At 34.8% G+C, this 21,757-nt stretch overlaps 1 long non-coding RNA gene across 1 annotated transcript; it reads right to left on the reverse strand.

Moving 5' to 3' along the window:
• Positions 1-16,991: 16,991 nt before the first annotated feature.
• On the reverse strand, positions 16,992-21,548 carry LOC128556451 (uncharacterized). The gene is made up of 4 exons (XR_008370679.1): positions 20,040-21,548; positions 19,467-19,545; positions 18,921-18,988; positions 16,992-17,849 (listed from the first exon to the last, which is right to left on the reverse strand). It is a non-coding gene; the product is annotated as an uncharacterized LOC128556451 (long non-coding RNA).
• Positions 21,549-21,757: the final 209 nt, after the last annotated feature.

A 21,757-nucleotide genomic window follows, 5' to 3' on the forward strand; every position in this document is an offset into this window, starting at 1 on the left:
TTTCAGCTTCTTGACCAATTCTTCCTTATTTTTAGCTCACCTGAGCACGAAGTGCTCAAGGTGAGCTTTTGTGATCGCCCGATGTCCGTTGTCCTTCCGGACGTCCGTCGTCAACAATTTGACTGTTAACACTCTAGAGGTCACAATTTTGACCTAATATTAATGAAACTTGGTCAGAATATTACCCACAATAAAATCTTGGACGAGTTCGATATTGGGTCATCTGGGGTCAAAAACTAGGTCACCAGGTCAGATCAAAGGAAAACTTTTTTTATACTCTTAGAGGTCACAAGTTATGCCCAATCTTAATGAAACTTGGTGAGAATGTTACCCTGAATAAAATCTCGGAAGAATTTGATATTGGGTCATCCGGTGTCAGAAACTAGGTCACAAGGTCAAATCAAAGGAAAAGCTTGTTAACACTATAGAGGTTACATTTTTGACCATATCTTCATAAACTGAAGGTCAGAATAATAATCTTTATGATCTTTAGGTAAAGTTCGAATCTGGGTCATGTTGGGTAAGAAACTGGGTCACTGGATCAAATCAGGGGAAAAATAAGTTACCACAAAAACACATTAATGACCATATCTTATTGAAACTTGGTCAGAATGTTAATCTTGATATTCTTTAGGCCAGTAGGTCAGGTGAGCGATACAGGGCCTTTATGGCCCTCTTGTTGAATGATTTACTTCTGTCATGTAAATATTGTTCTTTTGTCCGCCATCTGCTCTCCAGCCTCACACTAAGAAATCTTAAATACACGGGTAACTCTAAACCATCCCGGAATATTGTTATTTTCAATATTTCTTATCTGTAGGTAAATTTTTGTTTTGTAAATAACGTTTTCAAAATCGATATTCTCTCTTACTTTCACTGAACGTCTACTGTAATATCCAGTTTTTCAAAATGTCTTGTACTGATAAATAAGAACAGTTTGTATCAATTCCAAATTCAAGTTGAAGCGAAGGCGAAATGTGTATCTCAAAGATTTGAAAGTGAAAGTACACTTGATGTTAACACATTGACCCCTCGGATGATACTACTTTGGCGGTCTGTTTTAATTCACTGCATGTATACTATACAAGAATCCTAGACAATCATATAGTCTATTTCAAGTTATATTAAGTAACAATGATACATTTGTTATGCTTTCAACTTCTTGACTAATTCTTCCTTGTTTTTAGCTCACCTGAGCAGAAAGTGCTCAAGGTGAGCTTTTGTGACCGCTCTGTTTCCGTCCGTCTGTCGTCCTTCCGGACGTCCGTCGTCCGTGCGTCGTCAACAATTTGACTGTTAACACTCTAGAGGTCACAATTTTGGCCCAATCTTAATGAAACTTTGTCAGAATGTTACCCTCAATAAAATCTCGGACGAATTGGATATTGGGTCACCTGGGGTCAAAAACTAGGTCACCAGGTCAAATCAGAGGAAAAGCTTATTAAAACTATAGAGGTCACATTTATGAGGTTATTTTCATGAAACTTACTCAGATTAGTAATCTTTATGATCTCAAGGTCCAGTTTGAATCTGGGTCATGTAGGGTCAAAAACTAGGTCGCCAGGTCAAATGAAAGGAAAAGCAAGTGGACACTCTAGAAGCCACATTTATGACCTTATCATAAAGGAAACTTGGTCAGATGGTTAGTCTTTATTATCTATAGGTCAACTTCAAATCTGGATCATGTTGGTTCGAAATCTAGGTCACCAGGTCAAGTCAAAGGAAAAGCGCTCGTTAACACTGTAGTGGCCACATTTATGACCATATCTTAATGAAACTTGGTCAGAATGTTAATTTTGATGATCTATAGGTCAAGTTCAAATCCAGGTCAGGTTGGGTCAAAAACTAGGTCACAAGGTCAAATCAAAGGAAAAGCTTGTTTACACTATAGAGGTCACATGTATGACTATATCTTCATGAAACTTGGTGAGAATGTTAATTTTTATGATCTTTAGATCAAGTTCGAATCTAGGTCATGTGGGATAAGAAACTGGGTCACTGGGTCAAATCAGGGGAAAAGTTAGTTACCACCACATTAATAACCATATCTTACTGAAACTTGGTCAGAATGTTAATCTTGATGTTCTTTAGGCCAATAGGTCAGGTGAGCGATACAGGGCCTTCATGGCCTTCTTATAAACTTCTGTGGTGTAAATATTGTTCTTTTGTCCGCCAACTGCTCTTCAGTATCACACTAAACAATCTTGAACACTGGTAACTCTAAACCATCCCGGAATATTGGTATTTTCAATATTTCTTGCCTCTAGGTAAAATTTTGTTTTGTACATAACGTTTTCAAAATCAATATTCTCTCTTACTTTCATTGAAAGTCCACTGTAATATCCAGTTTTTCAAAATGTCTTGTACTGATAAATAAAAACAGTTTGTATTAATTCCAAATTCAAGTTGAAGCGAAGGCGAAATGTGTATCTCAAACATTTTAAAGTGAAAGTACACTTGATGTTAACACATTGAACCCTCGGATGATACTATCTTGGCGGGCTGTTTTAATTCACTTTATGTATACCAGAATCCAAGACAATCATATAGTCTATTTCAAATTATATTAAGTAACAATGATACATTTGTTATGCTTTCAACTTCTTGACTAATTCTTACTTGTTTTTAGCTCACCTGAGCACGAAGTGCTCAAGGTGAGCTTTTGTGATCGCCCTGTTTCCGTCCGTCCGTCGTCCGTGCGTCTTCAACAATTTGACTGTTAACACTCTAGAGGTCACAATTTTGGCCCAATCTTAATGAAACTTTGTCAGAATGTTACCCTCAATAAAATTTCGGAAGAGTTTGATATTGGGTCATCTGGGGTCAAAAACTAGGTCACCAGGTTAAATCAAATGAAAAGCTTGTTTACACTCTAGAGGACACTTTAATGACGTTATCTTCATGAAACTTGGTCAGAATCGTAATCTTGATGATCTCAAGGTCCAGTTGGAATCTGGGTCAGGAAGGGTCAAAAGCTAGGTCACTAGGTCAATTCAAAGGGAAAGCTTGTTAACACTCTAAAGGCCACATTTATGACTGTATCTTCATGAAACTTAATCAGAATGTTAATCTTGGTAATCTTTAGGTCGAGTTTGAATCTTGGTCATGTGTTGTCATAAACTAGGTCACTGGGTCAGATCAAAGGAAAAGCTAGTTAACACTTTAGAGGCTACATTTATGACCATATCTTAATGAAACTTGGTCAGAATGTTTGTCTTGATGATCTTTAGGTCAATAGGTCGGTGAGCGACACAGGGCCTTTATGACCCTCTTGTTTTCTCTTATACTATATGGCCGATTGAACAGCCTTGACATCGTGATGTGTATGATGGAAGGAATTTTGCCGGAGGCCCTTTTTACCATACTTATTTCCGATTGTTCTGCAAACTTTATGGAATAGACTATGACAGTTCTTGTATTATGCCATTCCCAGGCAGTGAACATTCATCAAATTATAATTTATTTGGTTAACAATAGAACAACAAATCTTACTTGCAGTAAGGATTAAGAAGTTCAGATTCCCTTGATCAAAATTAGATTGACTACATTTAAAAATATAGAACAAGTTTGGTTGTGTCTACTGCTTTGTTGCATATATCTAAAGAGTTCCATCTGTAGAGACTTTTTCAAATTAAAATGTATGAGCATTAATAAATAGCCAATAACTGTATTTATTGACATGACTGTGTGATTAATAAAACAACTAACTTAACATTCTATGTTCTTAGTCATTTTAAATATCGTATTCATTATGCCCCCTTCGAAGGAGGGGTGTATTGTTTTGCAGTCTTGTTTTGAGATCAGTAGGTCAAAGGTCAAGGTCACAGTGACCCGGAACAGTTAAACAGTTTCTGGATGATAACTCAAGAATACTTGGGCCTAGGATCATGAAGGTTGATAGGAAGGTTGGTCATGACCAGCAGATGACCTCTATTGATTATTTTTTGTATCAGTAGGGTCGTAACACTTGGTTTTGCTGTAACTCTGTGATTCCAGCAGGTATGCAAACTTTGATTCCATACCTCATGTTTTTATTTCGATGTAAATGAGATATGAAACCATTTTGGCGCCATATAATCTATACTGCGTTGGTGCACCGTTAAACCAAGATAAATAAATGAATATATCAGTAGGTCAAAGGTCAAGGTCACGTTGACACAGAACAGTAGAACTTTTGTGTACAGTGACCAAATAATTTCTGTTCCTTGTACAATTACTGAATACATCGGTGCGACGTTAAATCCAAAAAAAAGCATCAAGGGGGTATTTTGTGTTCTACAAGCTCTTGTATATTATTGTGTTACCTAGCTTAAATACAACTATTGTATTATATTGTTTCAGAGATTTTATTTGAAAAAATGTTTAGTGTGCATAAATCTAACTATTCATTTCCAGTGACATTTATTTTACAAAGACAATGTCATATATTATTTGATTTTTTAGCTCATCTGATTATTTTAGAGAAAACAAGTTGAGTTATTGTCATAACTTGATTGGTGTTGGCGTCAGCGTTTCCTTAAGTTTGTTGAAGTCGGGTTTTCTCCTAAACTATCAAAGCTAAATGATTGCTTTATAAATGACTCTGTTCAGCAAGAAAAATAACTCCATCCTGCGTTTTGCAAGAATTATGACCCCCTTTTTAAATTAGAAAGTATCAGATTTCTTGGTTTAGTTTTATGTGTAGGTCATTGCTTTAAAACTTGCAACTCATGTTCACCATCCAAAGCTGACTCTGTACAAACCATCCTGCTTTTTGCAGGAATTATGGCCCCGTTTAGACTTGGAAAATATCAGATTTCTTGGTTAAAATTTGCGTTTAGGTCAACTCTTCAATCTTCTCCATACAAATAATACATATACCAATATGTATCATTTATTGCAAATTTCTGCAAAATAAGAACTTCTATTCTAGTGGTATTATTGTAAATATTAGATTAGTTTCAGATTTTTGTTAGAGAAAGATGAACATCAAAGAGAAACCTTGTTAAGAATTGCACTTTTAAAGTGCTATGAATCATGCACATGTTGTAATAAGTTGCATTTGGTCATCATCTGATCATTACTGTTTTTGGGGTCATTAAGTTGAAGATCAAGGTCACAGTGATGTTGAAACTGAAAATGGTTTCCATCCAATATCTGAAACACGTTTGGGGTTTCCAGTCATAGAATTGTTTTCTTTGGTCATAAATATGACTCCTGCTGTAATGTATCAGTACCTTAAGGTCAATGTTATCACAGTAGGGTGAAAATGGTTTCTTTCAGCTTGGACCTATGGATGTCAATCGTCATAGGTTGATTGCCTGTAGTAAGTAGCTGATACTTGATGATTTCAGGTCAATTGGCCAAGGACAGGATTGCAGCATACACAGTTATATATCCAGTTGCCTCTGACAGGCAATTTTGGGGAGCATATTTTACAAACAGCCATGTTATAATTATTGTTTATCTTCACTTTATCAATAGATGAGGATTTAGGTTAAGAAACATAAGCATTGGTATCTAACAGTTTCAAACACTTCCTGCCTGTTCTATGCATTTGATGTAAGTCTTAAATTTTGCTGTGTTATTCACAAAGGATATGTATAAATTTGAATTGTTTTGTTTAACATTTTTGTAGAAAATGATCTGTATTGAACACTGTATAAAATAATGTATTACATGTCGTATTGTTGAATCTAGCAAGAACATGAATAAAACTTAAAAGAATGGATATGTGTTGAATTTGATTAAAGTGTCAAAGACCCAGGGGCCTTATAGTGTTTGAATGTCTGTCTCTATGTCTCACACAGTTCAGCCCAGTTCAAATGAAATTTTTCAGTGTTATTATATTTTCTTTTTCTGGTCCTTTAGAATCATGAGTCCATTCTGTGTATTAAATGTGTGTATCAGGACTTTTAAGGTAAGCAGTGTGAACCCGTCATCTCAAAACCCCAAACCATAAGTTGGAAATGGTAAACATAAGTAAGAAAGCAGTGGCTTTTAAATCAGCACCAGATATGTTAGTGACCCTCATACTTGTTGAGGGTATGGACAAGTTACTAATAGGGCTAAATTTTGGAAAGCAAGAAGCCAAGATGGCCCTTGGTCGCTAACCTGAGAAACACTGTAACAGTGTAAACATGTTTGTCCTAGTGGTTTCATGGAAAGAAATATTCTGACCAATTGTCATTAAGATTTGACCAAAAATATGGTCGTTTGAGTGTAGACAAGCATTTTCTTTGATTTGACTTAGGGACCTAGGTTTTATATAAACAAACATTCTGACAAAGTTTGGGGAAGATTGGTGCAAATAAGTAGCCTCTAGAGTGTATTCAAGCTTTTCCTTTGATTGACCTAGTAACCTAGTTTTTGGCCCCACTTGACTCGGATTCAAAACTATCCAAGACTTTAAAATTTAGAAAAATCCAATTTTTACGAAGATAGAATAAAAATGCGGCCACTTTAGTGCAAACAAGCTTATTCTTTGATATGCTTGATGACCTAGTTTTTACCCCCACGAGATCCGAGATTTCATGCAGTTAAACATCATGCACTTAAAATGAAAACTGCAGCCCCTGTTGCATACAAACAGTTTTTCTTTTATTTTTACAGGTGACTTGGGTTTTGGCCCCAATGACCCAGATTCAAAATTTGGCCAAAGATCATCAAGATAAACATTTTGACCAAATTTTATGAAAATATGGTCATAAAAGTGGCCTCTGAAGTGTTAGTAATCCTTTCCTTTGATTTGACTGAATGGCCTAGTTTCTAATCTAACATGACCCAGCTTCAAATCTGACCTAGAGGTCATCATGAGAAACATTGTGATCAACTTTTATGAAGATCTAGTGTAAAATGCAGTCCCCATTGCATGCAATTTGCTTTTAACAAGGCAGCCATTCTGACTAAATTTTCTGAATATACAGTGTAAAATGCAACCCCATTTGCGTACAAAAGGTTTTTATTTGATTCAACTGAGTGACCTAGTTTTTAACCCCAGTTGACCTGTATTCAAAGTTGACCTAGATTTCATCCAGACAAATGTTCTGATCAAGTTTCATGAAGGTCCGGTGTAAAATGCAGTCTGTTGCGTACACAAGAATTTTATTGATTTGACCTAGTGACCTAGTTTTCGACCTAGATTATCCATATTCAAACATGACCTAGATTTCATCAGGGCAATTATTCTGACAAAATTCCATAAAGATCAATTGAAAAATACAGCCTCTATTGCATACACATTTTTTTACCTAATTTTTTAGCTCACCTGTCACAAAGTGACAAGGTGAGCTTTTGTGATCGCGTGGCGTCCGTCTTTCGTCCGTCCATGCGTGCGTCCGTCCGTAAATTTTTGCTTTTGACCACTCTAGAGGTCACATTTTTCATGGGATCTTTATGAAAGTTGGTCAGAATGTTTATCTTGATGATATCTATGTCAAGTTCGAAACTGGGTCACGTGCGGTCGAAAACTAGGTCAGTAGGTCTAAAAATAGAAAAACGTTGTGACCTCTCTAGAGGCCATACTTTTCAATGGATCTTCATGAAAATTGGTCAGAATGTTTACCTTGATGATGTCTAGGTCAAGTTCGAAACTGGGTCACGTGCCTTCAAAAACTAGGTCAGTAGGTCAAATAATAGAAAACCCTTGTGACCTCTCTAGAGGCCATATTTTTCATGGGATCTGTATGAAAGTTGGTTTGAATATTCGTCTTAATGATATCTAGGTCAAGTTCGAAACTGGGTCAGCTGCGGTCAAAAACTAGATCAGTATGTCTAAAAATAGAAAAACATTGTGACCTCTCTAGAGGCCGTACTTTTCAATGGATCTTCATGAAAATTGGTCAGAATGTTCACCTTGATAATATCTAGGTCAGGTTCGAAATTGGGTCACGCGCCTTCAAAAACTAGGTCAGTAGGTCAAATAATAGGAAAACCTTGTGACCTCTCTAGAGGCCATATTTTTATGGGATCTGTATGAAAGTTGGTCTGAATGTTCATCTTGATGATATCTAGGTCAAGTTCGAAACTGGGTCAATTGCGATCAAAAACTAGGTCAGTAGGTCTAAAAATAGCAAAACCTTGTGACCTCTAGAGGCCATACTTTTCAATGGATCTTCATGAAAATTAATCAGAATGTTCATCTTGATGATATCTAGGTCAAGTTTGAAACTGGGTCACGTGCCGTCAAAAACTAGGTCAGTAGGTCAAATAATAAAAAACCCTTGTGACCTCTCTAGAGGCCATATTTTTCATGGGATCTGTATGAAAGTTGGTCTGAATATTCATCTTGGTGATATCTAGGTCAAGTTCGAAACTGGGTCAACTACGGTCAAAAACAAGGTCAGTAGGTCTAAAAATAGTAAAACCTTTTGACCACTCTAGAGGCCATATATTTCAATGGATCTTCATGAAAATTGTCTGAATGTTCACCTTGATGATATCTAGATAATGTTTGAAACTGGGTCACGTGTGGTCAAAACTAGGTCAGTTGGTATAAAAATAGAAAAACCTTGTGACCTCTTTAGAGGCCATACTCTTCAAGAGATCTTCATGAAAATTTGTGAGAATGTTCATCTTGATAATATCTAGGTCAAGTTCAAAACTGGGTCATGTGCCTTCAAAAACTGGGTCATTAGGTCAAATAATAGAAAAACCTTGTGACCTCTCTAGAAGCCATATTTTTCAATGGATCTTCATGAAAATAGGGTCATGTGGAGACAGGTGAGAGAAAAGAGATGGTCCTCTTGTTTGCTGTAACTCTGTGATTCCAGCACTTATGCAAATTTTGAATCCATAACTCATGCTTTTATTTTGATGTAAATGTGATGTGGAACCAAAATTTGTAGTCCTGTTTGGCGCCATATAACCTATACTGTGACGTATTATGTTATGACGCCGGTGTCCGTCCGTCCGTTAGCAATCGTGTCCGTTTTGTAACTCTTGAACCACTTGAAGGATTTCAAAGAAACTTGACACAAATGTTCACCCCATGGAGACGACGTGCAAAGCGCTTGTTTCGGATGACTAGCTTCAAGGTCAAGGTCACACATAGGGGTTAAAGGTCATATGAGTGTGTTTTATGTCCGCTCTGTAACTCTTGAACTGCTAGAAGGATTTCAAAGAAACTTGGCACAAATGTTCACCGCACTGAGACGACGTGCAGAGCGCTTGTTTCGAGTGACTAGCTTCAAGGTCAAGGTCATGCTTAGGAGTGAAAGGTCATATATGACTTTGCTGTGTCCGCTCTGTAACTCTTGAACTGCTTGGAGGGTTTCAAAAAACTTGGCACAAATGTTCACCACACTGAGGCGACGTGCAGAGAGCATGTATAAATTGCTCTGCATTGCAGTGCTCTTGTTTTTATTTGGCAGATCTCTTTTTTGTCCTCTTACAAATCAAATCAAAGGAAAGGTTTGTTAACACTCTAGAGGTCACAATTTTGACCTAATCTTAATGGAACTTGGTCAGAATGTTACTTTTAATAAAATCTTGGACAAGATCGATATTGGGTCATCTTGGTTCAAAAACTAGGTCACCAGGTCAAATCAAAGGAAAAGCTTTTTAACACTGTAGAGGCCACATTTATGACTGTATCTTCATGAATTTTGATCAGAATGTTAATCTTGATTGTCTCAAGGTCCAGTTTGAATATGGGTCATGTCGAATGAAAAACTAGGTCACCAGGTCAAATCAAAGGAAAAGCTAGATACCATTATAAAGGCCACATTTATGGTCATATCTTAATGAAACTTGGTCAGAATGTTGGTCTTGATGATCTGTAGGTCAAGTACATATCTGGTTCAGGTGGGGTCAAAAACTAGGTCACTCGGTCAAATCAATGGAAAAGCTTGTTAACACTCTAGAGGCCACATTTATGGCTGTATTTTCATGAAACTTATTCAGAATGTTAATCTTGATGATCTTTAGGTCATATTCGAATCTGGGTCATGTGGGGTCAAAAACTAGGTCACCGGGTCAAATCAAAGGAAAAGCTAGTTAATACTTTAGAGACCACATTTATGACCATATCTTAATGAAACCTGGTCAGAACGTTAATCTTGATGATCTTTACGTCAATAGGTCAGGTGAGCGATAAAGGGCCTTCATGGCCCTCTTGTTTTCTAGTACGTTTTTCCTTCTTTCAAGACTTATTATTGATTTCTTGTACAAAAATGGAAACAGATGAATCTTATAAGCAATTTCTTGGTGTTCAAAGTAAATATACTACTTAAACAGAAGGAGTAGAGTTACACGTCTTTAAAAATATTGAGTTACACGGTGAAAGTTCTCTATTTTGCTTTCACTCTTAGATTATATATTGTGGAAGAAATTTAGGTAGGTTTTACTTCTGCTCTAAGGTTATTTTTAAATGGAGTAAGCAGAAATAAAAACAGAAGCACAGCATTCGACCTTATTTTTTCAATGTTGAAGTATGAATTCTGTCTCATTAAATCCGTTTACTTGAGGCAACATAGAAAAATGATACTGTAGACGCTGTAAAAAATTAAAATCGGATTTTTTAACATTTAGACTCCAAATATATATTGCTAAGTGCATCAGATGATACGAACACAATATTAAAATGTTGTGTGTTATTTTTTAAAAGAGATATTTACTCTAAATTTAGTCCCCATAACATTTTTGGAAACAGGATAGACATCTCCTGAATGACTATCTCATCAAATTTGCTGATATAAAAATAAACTAAATATAAATAAATATTTTTCCGGGATACCCTCATTAAAGTCTGTTTCTTCATTTCATTCAGACATGGAATGTAAACAAATCCAGGAACTACTTAACTGTACAAGGATATCAAACAACCTTTTTATTTTCCTTCAGGACAGGTACACATGTCAGGTGATACTTGTAGTTAATAAACCGATATGTAAAACAATTAATTAGCTCATCAAAGAAATGAAGACTTTTAACTTCACAATATGTTATTACCTCCCTTCATTATATTTATCATCTACATTATTTTTATGGAATTACCTCCCTTTATCTGATATAAGCTTTCTTATATTGCAATTTTATCACTCAGTCTTTTTACCTTAATTTTCAGACAAATAAATACACATTTTTTTAATCCATGGTAAGATGAAAAGCATATATTATATTAAAGAATACCATAAAAAAACATTTATCACACATGAATGCAAGATATACACAAAAAATAATGTTGAGCCTTGTTGCCAATAACAATGTTGAAAAATTTTAAGGCTCAGATGACATAACAGTGAGATAAAATCCATTTCAAGTTAATAATTCCCATATTAACTTATAACTACAAAAATTTAAAATATGTTGTTATTCAGTCCAACATATCTAAAGATGTAAAAACTACGAAGACTGTATATCAATTTTTAGCTCACTTAAGCACGAAGTGCTCAAAGGTGAGCTTTTGTGATCGCCCTGTGTCCGTCGTCCGCCCGTCCGTCCGTCGTCAACAGTTTGACTGTTAACATTCTAGAGGTCACAATTTTGGCCTAATCTTAATGAAACTTGGTCAGAATGTTACCCTCAATAAAGTCTTGGGCGAGTTTGATATTGGGTCATCTGGGAACAAAAACTAGGTCACCAGGTCAAATCAAAGGAAAAGCTTTTTAACACTAGAGGTCACAATTTGGGCCAAATCTTAATGAAACTTGGTCAGAATGTTACCCTCAATAAAATCTTGGACGATTTCGATATTGGGTCATCTGGGGTCAAAAACTAGGTCACCAGGTCAAATCAAAGGAAAGGCTTGTTAACACTCTAGAGGTCACAATTAGGGCTTAATCTTAATGAAACTTGGTTGAATGTTACCCTCAATAAGATCATGGACGACTTCGATATTGAGTCATCTGGGGTCAGAAACTAGGTCACAAGGTCAAATCAATGGAAAAGATTGTTAACACTCTAGAGGTCACAATTTTGGCTTAATCTTCATGAAACTTGGTCAGAATGTTACCCTTAATAAAGTCTTGGACGAGTTTGATATTGTGTCATCCGGGGTCAAAAACTAGGTCACCAGGTCAAGTCAAAGGAAAAGCTTGTTAACACTGTAGAGGCCACATTTATGACTTATCTTCATGAAACTTAGTTAGAATGTTAATCTTGATGATCTTTAAGTCAAGCCCGAATCTTAGTCATGTGGGGTCAAAAACTAGGTCAACGGGTAAAAACAAAGGCAAAGCTAGTTTACACTGTAGAGGCCACATTTATGACTGTCTCCTAATAAAACTTGGTCAGAACTTTACCCTCAATAAAGTCTTGATTGAGTTAGATATTGGGCCATCCGGGATCAAAAACTAGGTCACCAGGTCAAGTCAAAGGAAAAGCTTGTTAACACTTGTGACTATATCTTCGTGAAACTTAGTCAGAATGTTAACCTGGATGATCTTTAAGTAAAGTTCGAATCTGGGTCATGTGGGGTCAAAAACTAGGTCAACGGGTCAAATCAAAGGAAAAGCTAGTTTACACTGTAGAGGCCACATTTATGACTGTATCCTAATGAAACTTTGTCAGAATATTAATCTTGATGATCTATAGGTCAGGTTGAAATCTGGGATCATTTGGGGTCAAAAACTAGGTCACTAGGTCAAATCAAAGGGGAAGCTTGTTAACACTCTAGAGGCCACATTTATGACTATCTTCATGAAACGTAGTCAGAATGTTAATCTTGATGAATCTGGGTCATGTGGGGTCAAAAACTAGGTCACCGGGTCAAATCAAAGGAAAAGCTTTTTAACACTTTAAATACCACATTTATGACCATATCTTAAGGATGTACGAGCGTTTTTTTTCCAGGATATCCGCCATTTTGAAAAATGTTTCTCTGAATAGTGCTTTCTAACAAAAGTTTTGCCAGAAATTAATGATAGATAATTAAAATATGGCTAATAATGTACCATTTAAGCAAATATATTCTACTTTTTGCGAAAAAAAAAATCACCCTTATTTTTGACTGGAATTGGCCTAAAATTGACGTAAGATTTTCAATGGGGTAGGGGTAGATAATGTCAAATATCTATTAAAGTAGATTCGGTTTGGTTTTGAAATTTTCCTGACTGAAACATATAATGATGAGCTGTAATTCAAATAAAAGTTTTCAAGATAGCACATTATATTATCTAGAAAACGTATATTAAAACAAAAAGAACAAAAAATATCAAAATTCACCAATTTTTAACAGTTTTTTCATAATAAATCTCTTAGATGCACGGTGACCCAACTTTTTTTTTCCATTTTGAAGCATTTTGTGAGTCATTAAAGCTGCAAAATCTTTTGAAAATCTTAATGTCAGAATTTTTTTGTAGATCTAAATAACGTTTTTTTCCATTGACAATAAGGTGGGTGGGGTAATTATGTCAATATGTGAAAATGAAAGAGAATTGTTAGTGACATTTATACTTATATAATACTGGCATCACCTTGTATTCATATTAACCTGTAACACCCAAAATCCCTATAACATTAAGTGGGATATTATATGTTTTATAAAGTACCACCATTGTTCTAATTTTACAAAATTTCAGAAATGCTTAAGCAGTGGGTGAAGAAAATGCCCTATAAAATTAAAACCAGTTCGGTGACCTATGTTTTTTCTTCTCTCGTTTGTCTTGGAAACAAATGTTCTTCAAGCTCACAGAGTATGAAAAAATTCTTTACGTTAGAAGCACAGCATTCGACCTTATTTTTTCAATGTTGAAGTATGAATTCTGTCTCATTAAATCCGTTTACTTGAGGCAACATAGAAAAATGATACTGTAGACGCTGTAACTAAAAAATTAAAATCGGATTTTTTAACATTTAGACTCCAAATATATATTGCTAAGTGCATCAGATGATACAAACACAATATTAAAATGTTGTGTGTTATTTTTTAAAAGAGATATTTACTCTAAATTTAGTCCCCATAACATTTTTGGAAACAGGATAGACATCTCCTGAATGACTTATCTCATCAAATTTGCTGATATAAAAATAAACTAAATATAAATAAATATTTTTCCGGGATACCCTCATTAAAGTCTGTTTCTTCATTTCATTCAGACATGGAATGTAAACAAATCCAGGAACTACTTAACTGTACAAGGATATCAAACAACCTTTTTATTTTCCTTCAAAACAGGTACACATGTTAGGTCATACTTGTAGTTAATAAACCGATATGTAAAACAATTAATTAGCTCATCAAAGAAATGAAGACTTTTAACTTCACAATATTTTATTACCTCCCTTCATTATATTTATCATCTACATTATTTTTTATGGAATTACCTCCCTTTATCTCATATAAGCTTTCTTATATTGCAATTTTATCACTCAGTATTTTTACCTTAATTTTCAGACAAATAAATATACATTTTTTTAATACATGGTAAGATGAAAAGCATATATTATATTAAAGAATACCATAAAAACATTTATCATACATGAATGCAAGATATACACAAAAAATAATGTTGAGCCTTGTTGCCAATAACAATGTTGAAAAATTTTAAGGCTCAGATGACATAACAGTGAGATAAAATCCATTTCAAGTTAATAATTCCCATATTAACTTATAACTACAAAAATTTAAAATATGTTGTTATTCCCATTTCAGTCCAACATATCTACAGAAAACTACGAAGACTGTATATCAATTTTTAGCTCACTTAAGCACGAAGTGCTCAAAGGTGAGCTTTTGTGATCGCCCTGTGTCCGTCGTCCGTCCGTCCGTCCGTCGTCAACAGTTTGACTGTTAACATTCTAGAGGTCACAATTTTGGCCCAATCTTAATGAAACTTGGTCAGAATGTTACCCTCAAAAAAGTCTTGGGCGAGTTTGATATTGGGTCATCTGGGAACAAAAACTAGGTCACCAGGTCAAATCAAAGGAAAAGCTTTTTAACACTAGAGGTCACAATTTGGGCCAAATCTTAATGAAACTTGGTCAGAATGTTACCCTCAATAAAATCTTGGACGATTTCGATATTGAGTCATCTGGGGTCAAAAACTAGGTCACCAGGTCAAATCAAAGGAAAGGCTTGTTAACACTCTAGAGGTCACAATTAGGGCTTAATCTTAATGAAACTTGGTCAGAATGTTACCCTCAATACGATCATGGACGACTTCGATATTGAGTCATCTGGGGTCAGAAACTAGGTCACAAGGTCAAATCAATGGAAAAGATTGTTAACACTCTAGAGGTCACAATTTTGGCTTAATCTTCATGAAACTTGGTCAGAATGTTACCCTTAATAAAGTCTTGGACGAGTTTGATATTGTGTCATCCGGGGTCAAAAACAAGGTCACCAGGTCAAGTCAAAGGAAAAGCTTGTTAACACTGTAGAGGCTACATTTATGACTTATCTTTATGAAACTTAGTTAGAATGTTAATCTTGATGATCTTTAAGTCAAGCCCGAATCTTAGTCATGTGGGGTCAAAAACTAGGTCAACGGGTCAAAACAAAGGAAAAGCTAGTTTACACTGTAGAGGCCACATTTATGACTGTCTCCTAATAAAACTTGGTCAGAACTTTACCCTCAATAAAGTCTTGATTGAGTAAGATATTGGGTCATCCGGGATCAAAAACTAGGTCACCAGGTTAAGTCAAAGGAAAAGCTTGTTAACACTGTAGAGGCCACATTTGTGACTATATCTTCATGAAACTTAGTCAGAATGTTAACCTGGATGATCTTTAAATAAAGTTCGAATCTTGGTCATGTGGGGTCAAAAACTAGGTCAACGGGTCAAATCAAAGGAAAAGCTAGTTTACACTGTAGAGGCCACATTTATGACTGTATCCTAATGAAACTTTGTCAGAATATTAATCTTGATGATCTATAGGTCAGGTTGAAATCTGGGATCATTTGGGGTCAAAAACTAGGTCACTAGGTCAAATCAAAGGGGAAGCTTGTTAACACTCTAGAGGCCACATTTATGACTATCTTCATGAAACGTAGTCAGAATGTTAATCTTGATGAATCTGGGTCATGTGGGGTCAAAAACTAGGTCACCGGGTCAAATCAAAGGAAAAGCTTTTTAACACTTTAAATACCACATTTATGACCATATCTTAAGGATGTACGAGCGTTTTTTTTCAGGATATCCGCCATTTTGAAAAATGTTTCTCTGAATAGTGCTTTCTAACAGAAGTTTTGCCAGAAATTAATGATAGATAATTAAAATATGGCTAATAATGTACCATTTAAGCAAATATATTCTACTTTTTGCGAAAAAAAAAATCACCCTTATTTTTGACTGGAATTGGCCTAAAATTGACGTAAGATTTTCAATGGGGTAGGGGTAGATAATGTCAAATATCTATTAAAGTAGATTCGGTTTGGTTTTGAAATTTTCCTGACTGATACATATAATGATGAGCTGTAATTCAAATAAAAGTTTTCAAGATAGCACATTATATTATCTAGAAAACATATATTAAAACAAAAAGAACAAAAAATATCAAAATTCACCAATTTTTAACAGTTTTTTCATAATAAATCTCTTAGATGCACGGTGACCCAACTTTTTTTTCCATTTTGAAGCATTTTGTGAGTCATTAAAGCTGCAAAATCTTTTGAAAATCTTAATGTCAGAATTTTTTTGTAGATCTAAATAACGTTTTTTTTCCATTGACAATAAGGTGGGTGGGGTAATTATGTCAATATGTGAAAATGAAAGAGAATTGTTAGTGACATTTATACTTATATAATACTGGCATCACCTTGTATTCATATTAACCTGTAACACCCAAAATCCCTATAACATTAAGTGGGATATTATATGTTTTATAAAGTACCACCATTGTTCTAATTTTACAAAATTTCAGAAATGCTTAAGCAGTGGGTGAAGAAAATGCCCTATAAAATTAAAACCAGTTCGGTGACCTATGTTTTTTCTTCTTTCGTTTGTCTTGGAAACAAATGTTCTTCAAGCTCACAGAGTATGAAAAAATTCTTTACGTTAGAAAAAAAATTCGCTCCTACATCCTTAATGAAACTTGGTTAGAATGTTAATCTTGATGATCTTTTGGTCAATAGGTCAGGTGAGCGATACAGGGCCTTCATGGCCCTCTTGTTTAAAATAAAATTCCACCAACATAATTGTTGTTATTTCTTTTATCTTGATTATGTAATGTACTTATCTGGAATGAACGATGTGATATTTTAAATGTATATTTCTTTATTCCCCTGGATGGAAATAAATAAAACATATAAACAAAACAACCATTTCCTTTCTACGAACCAAATTGTAAAATACTTAAGTTTTGTTGAGACATCAAAACAACAAAAATTATATCACTGAACAGTTGTTGAACATCATTTCTAGATTAGATTAGACTGTATCATACAAATGTTTATATGAAAATATGTGACAAATCTGGTTGAATATTAATGAAGTTATGGTGAAATGTTGAACTGCTTTAACATTAATCTACAAGTGATGAATGAGTTCATTTAACCGTAATTTTGATATTTAATGCATTATTAAGAAAACTATAACATACAAGAAATGACTCACAGACAGTATAAGTTGCTGAATGACTGGGTCAATCTCCACCACAAATAATATGAAACTTCAAATGTCCAATTACAGGTTATTCTTTAAATTAGATTGATCACGTTTTAACATTTCTATCAATGCAATTGTTAAATTAATACTTGCTTCTTACATGCATGCCATAATGGAAATAAAAAATGATTTAACAATATATGTATACATTCTTGTCATAAACACGTTCTGTACAGATGATAATACATAGACAAGTCAACATATTTCATGTATGGGTCCATCTCAGTTTACAGCTGGTGCATGGCTGTCTCACACTTGAATATACATCATGAAGCATAGTTGGGGTAAAGTCCACTTCACCGAACAACACACTTGTAGCACTTCTGGAAATACAATTTAAAGTAAAACTTTATTACATAAAGAGAATAAAACATAGCAGGTTGTAAAACAATAATAACATCATTTTTGACATTTACAGATATTCTTGGAAATATTTTATCAAGCAGCAAGTCGGGTAACTCTACAAATTGACATTTTGTCTTATTTCAACTTGTCTAAGGAATCACCTGTCTTAAGCAGCTTGGCTTGTTGCTTTATTTAAATTTTACATATACTTAGATTCACTAAATGACAAGTTATTTAATAGGACTGTCTGAAAAGATTGCATATTTTATAACATTCAATGTACATATTCAGTGTAATAGTGAAAACTATAAACAGATAAATCTGATGATGTTCACCTTTGATCTCACCTAAAAGCTCCAACAACAACCTACAACCTCTGATTAGTATATGATGTAATAATGATAAACTACCTAAAGTGTTTTTATATAACATGCAAAAACAATGAACTTGAGAACTGCCAAAACTTCACCTTATCAGTAATAGATGTTCACTTTTCCCCTTGTTGTAAGTGTTGTTTTTCTTAAAGCATTTGAAAACAATAGATATTATAAGTACAGTGCAACCTCTGTAGAGCAACACCCTGTGGGATATACAAATATTTTTAGTTATGTTTAGGTTGTTGTTCTGGAGAGGTAAATTTGATAGTTATATTTCAAGTTAGGGAAATTCTCATGATGTTGTTATAGAGAGGTTTTTGCTTCAGAGTGAGCTTCAAAAATTGCTTCAAACTACATCTCTTTCAACTGAGCTAAATGAAGAAAAACAACAAAAGATTCTCCAAATTTAGAATTTCCTTGTTTACAATTTGACATTTAATGTTAGGCAACTATGCAGACATATTTTTATGTGATACAATGCAGTCTTTAACTATTTTATGCCAATGAACAGATTGTCAGGATTGACAAAATCATGTGAATAAAGGTCACAGTAAAAATATTAATCCTAATCATATCAGCTTTACAGAACTAATAAGTGGCAAAATTAAATCTACATGTTGCCTAAAATGTGATGTGCAGCACTGGCCATGTCTTTTTATCACAATAGTTTACCTTATTTATATCTGTTACTTTTATTATTACTTTTTTGTCCCTTCTGCACTAACCATTGTCTTCAAGTTCTGAAATATTGTAAAACATTAATTCACACACTTTCCGGGTAATCAACATAAAATCAGTGTCAAAGCATTTGAATATAATTGTTTTCATTTTCTTAATATAAAGATGAAAATGTACTTCATGTTTTTACTGACTGATACAATATACTGATAAATTTGCATTTCAATGTTTGTTATCAAAGTACATTTTCATTCTATTTTTAAAGTGTTTACATTACAAAGCTATCACACATTTATTACTAAAACATGTCTATTAGCATTATCTTTAATGGAGATATGTACTCAGTAAATTGAGGGATACACAAAGCTACAGGAAAGAAATGTTTATGCCAGGCTGACATAAAGTCCAGAAGGTTCACGTCTTGTCAGGAATGTCAATCTTTTAGCTGACTTGTACAATTATTTCAGAAGCAAGTATGCAGTCATACAGCATATAAATGCTTTGAGACCTTTGTTTAACATACAAAAGCATAATACCCACTGCATTTAATCATAATGGGACTGCCACAGGGTAAGACAGGTCAAACAACTGTAAATACTCAAACTTCTCTCTACCAAAACTGAAAATTATACAAAAAATTTTTTTCCCTTTATTTTTGTACCAAAGATGACCAGTACATTTAATATAGGCATTTTACATCTATTTATCTAAATAGAATAAAATTAATAAAAACTATAGCTCATTTTATGTTTAAAATTATAATCATTAATAAACATTAACCTGAAGTGTTTTAATTTGTCCAAATCACGACCCCCGGGGTCAAATTGTCCCCGCCCCATAGGGTTACTTGATTGTACATAGAAAAATCTTCAAAATTTTCTAAAAATAAACCAGAAGGCCTAGAGCTTAGATATTTGAAATGGTCCCGGCTGAACCGTTTGAAAAACAAAATGATAGTAAATAGAAGAATCTTGAAACAATTTATTTTCATGAACTCATGGATTAACGGCCACTAAATTAACGTTTGTTATAATGGTAACGCATTTTGGGCCGTCACATCAAATGAGAAAACCATTTAGATAACGTATAGCTAACTGTTTCAAGGGTGTTTACCAAATTTTATCAAAGCAAGGCCACACGGTCAATGTCCTCTCCGGTGAGCATATAAATCCCCGTTGGCCTCTTGGTAGGACTTTGCAGTAACGAAACTTGGTATACTTCATCAACATGATATCAGTTTTGTATGAGTTTAATGCCACACCAACACAATTCAGATCGTACGCCAACTGTTCCAGCAATCGAAGGTGAAAAGGACCCCGGTTGCTACTCCGGGCATTACTTTACCACGGACAGGCACCCTGGTAGAACTACCGACCTTCCATAAGCCAGCTGGTTGACTTCCTCATATAAAAAGCTTTCTTTTCGGGAGTCCCGGTGGCAAGGTGGTTAAGGTCAATGACTTTGAATCACTTGCCCTCTACCGCTTTGAGCTCGGAATCTCGCTTAGGTTGTAAAATTATTTCATCTGAGAAAGGCTTTTAAATCATCCATCTGGCTTTTAAGCCATCCATCTGGCTTACGGAAGGTTTGTGATTATACCTAGGCGCTTGCTTGTGCCTGAAATTACGCCCAGGGACACCTTTGGTCTTCCACATCAAAACCTGGAAATTTTATACGATTTTTATCCAGGAAATTTGGAATTATTTTGTTAATACTTTCAATATGATATATCACATAATGATACAGCAAAATTAAGAAGTGAAGTGTACACTAACTATAACTCTACCATGCTTACTTTTGAGTGTGATATACCTCATAAAACATGTACAGTGTACAAGCATTAAAGTATCACAGAAAAGAAAAACATTCCATATGATAAAAATGGCGGTAGTGTGTGTACGTCTAATGCAGTACCAAGAAAAGCCCGCCCGCTTAGCTCAATAGGTAAGAGCGTTAGTCTACGGATCTCGGGGTCACGAGTTCGATCCTCGGGCGGGGCGTATGTTCTCCGTGACTATTTGATAAACGACATTGTGTCTGATATCATTAGTCCTCCACCTCTGATTCATGTGGGGAAATTGGCAGTTACTTGCGGAGAACAGGTTTGTACTGGTACAGAATCCAGGAACACTGGTTAGGTTAACTGCCCGCCGTTACATGACTGAAATACTGTTGAAAAACGGCGTTAAACCCAAACCAAACAAACAAAACCAAGAAACAGCAGCTTCGTTTATACACACTGTAGAGTACTTATTACTCGGATTTTAAAATTAATGTATTGTTTCTATAATTTTATCGTCAAGGTATAAACATAGTCTATTCATTAAATATTGCAGCTTTCCAATGGCCTTAGGGACTGGTTTTATTAACCTTGAAATCAATTATTAATGACACTGTCAATTTTGTGTAAGAATATGTGCGGCAACCCAAGTTCCCCTTACAAATGTGACACTGCTTCGCTATTTTAATGTTTTTGGACCGTGCTGTCTTATGTCTGCCGTTTGTTCATGCATATATTCAATTATTTTTCTTTCTATAGATTTAACGAAGAACATGCTAAAGAATGATTTTGTTCACGTGGTAAGTATATTACCCGCAGCAAACTAGTCTTACCCTGCTAAATTTCTAGCAGTACCACTTGTGACTCATAGGTCACTATACTACGAGGGGCGTTCAATATGTAACGTTACTCCGTATGTAGTTCCGTAACCGCTTGTTATTTTTAGATGCAGTTTTCGGCACATTATAGAGCAATTTATTGGCAACACAATGCTATATAAATTATAAAAATCGGTAGAAAAAATTCATTTGAGTGAGGTGTACTCGGGTAT

The sequence above is a fragment of the Mercenaria mercenaria genome, chromosome 4 (assembly GCF_021730395.1).
Source record: "Mercenaria mercenaria strain notata chromosome 4, MADL_Memer_1, whole genome shotgun sequence".
NCBI lineage: Eukaryota > Metazoa > Mollusca > Bivalvia > Venerida > Veneridae > Mercenaria > Mercenaria mercenaria.